Source organism: Anneissia japonica, unplaced genomic scaffold (genome assembly GCF_011630105.1).
Source record: "Anneissia japonica isolate Jap-2015-1 unplaced genomic scaffold, ASM1163010v1 scaffold131_len961581_cov171, whole genome shotgun sequence".
NCBI lineage: Eukaryota > Metazoa > Echinodermata > Crinoidea > Comatulida > Comatulidae > Anneissia > Anneissia japonica.
Window position 1 is genome coordinate 381,235 of NW_022750285.1, and position 2,038 is coordinate 383,272.

Here is a 2,038-nt window from a genome sequence, read left to right on the forward strand (position 1 = left end):
CTTCACACCTATGTTGAGATATAAAGCCTCCCTGCACTTCCGAAAGGACATTTTCATTTTCCAGGAAGTCAGTTATTGAGAAAGCAATAATTCTGTTAAAAATCTTAGACACATATGATGTTAAAGATATCCCTCTGTAGTTGTTTAGATCTAGTCTACTATCTTTCTTAAATGTTGGTATTATGATTGATTTATTCTCATCATCTAAAATTTTCTCTAATTCATTGATCCTTTGGAACATACCAAGAGAGAGTGCTGAATATGTTCTGCACCATCCTTTAACAGCTCATTAGTTATTCCATCATGACCTGGTGCCTTATTGTTTTTGGCCTGTGTTAGAGCAGAAGAAACAATATCTTTGCTTAATTCTATAATTATACAAAAAGTTATGTTCTGTACCACTAGAGGTGCACATAATATTGTTATCCGTAGGGTCTTCTAGACTTAATTCATTGTGGACATTTTGGATGAAAATTGTAGTATTAAAGGAAGTAATGTCATGCATATTCATATGCATTTTCCCAATTATTTCCCAATATTGTCTGATTCAGTTTTTCCTTCTCAGTAATGATTTGACGCACTTCCGGTAATAACCGTTACAATTCTGTAATGCAAAATACGCTAGCTGCTCGTTCTTCCTTTATATTCTTTGGTTGTAATAGTATTATTTCGTCGCATCATATGATCTGATCTGGCTGCGATTCGGTTGGGCCTAAATTTCTTCCAGTAAAATTACTGTTACTATTGCAAGTTGGGTAAGTAGTTACACAAGGGGAATAAACTGATGATAAGGTATTTCAATATCTTTGTTTTTTTAATGAATATACGACAGTGCAAGTGACAGCGTTTTTGAACTGGGTGCGGCTCACTTAGCTCACTACGTCCTCACAGAAATGGAGGCCTTAAATAATTATGCAATAGGAATAGAATATGGCTACCAACTACTTACTACTCCTATTGGGCTATACTACCAGAGCTGCTACTGCTGTTGCTACTATAACTGGATAGATAAACAGTTTCTTCTATTCAAATTAAAATACATATTGGCAAGAATGCTGAATTGTTATGTATTTAACCAGTGTGTAGGTTGTGTCCAACAATGGTCTCTAGCTAACAAGCTTCATTTCAATGTCAAGAAAACAGAATTAATTCGTTTTTCTTCATGTTATCGAGCAGTTAAAGCCATGTCTCTACAACCATACCAGTTTCTGGTCGAACCAAAGACAGAGGTCCGTAACCTTGGTGTAATACTCGACTCTACTCTACAAATGAAGTCCAATCAATGCTGTGTATCGCTCCTCCTGTGCTGCTCTCCGTAAAATTGGAAAAATCAGAAAGCTTCTCGACAAACCCATTACTCTACGTCTGATAAATGCCTTTCTCAATTCACGGCTCGACTATTGCAATAGTCTCATCTCTAGACTACACAAGACACAAATACCTAAGCTATAGCGTAATTCAAAATTCTGCTGCTCGTCTGGTTACCTTAACTAAGCGACGTATCCATATTACTCCCATAGTATAAGATCTTCACTGGCTTCCTGTCGACAAGAGAATTACATATAAAACAGTGCTGTTAACATACAAGGCAATGAACACTCTCGCTCCAGAATACATCACCGAACTGCCCACTCCTTACACGCAAGCACGCTCTCTCCGATCCGCTTCTAAGAATCTTCTAAAAAGTTCCGAAAAGCACTACATCACATACTGCTCAAGGGCATTCACCTTAGCCTGGGTTCCAGGCCCTAATTTTAGGTTACTCACTCTTTATTGCACTTAGTGCGCGCCATACCTAATTTAATTGGCGTCCCATACTCGATTTCTTTTTTTTCGAATTAGGGCCCTGTCTCTTATACACATCTAGATGTGTATAAGAAAACGATTCATGCGTGCAATTTCCCACATCAAATTTGATGTGGGATATCGTATGCATGACTGATTTTGTAAATCACGTGATTGGCTAACTTCATGCATATTAAACAATCTTGGTAAATTTTCAAAATTGAAGATGCGGATGTCTCGACTAGAACAAGCT

At 37.4% G+C, this 2,038-nt stretch overlaps 1 protein-coding gene across 2 annotated transcripts in view; it reads left to right on the forward strand.

Annotated features, from left to right (window-relative positions):
• The first annotated feature begins 613 nt into the window (after positions 1-613).
• Positions 614-2,038, forward strand: part of LOC117121303 — a 20,379-nt gene continuing 18,954 nt past the window's right edge. For both annotated transcript variants that reach the window (XM_033266445.1, XM_033266446.1), the window contains exon 1: positions 614-755. The gene's annotated coding sequence lies outside the window, so the exon portion shown is untranslated. The remainder of the gene's footprint in view (positions 756-2,038) is intronic.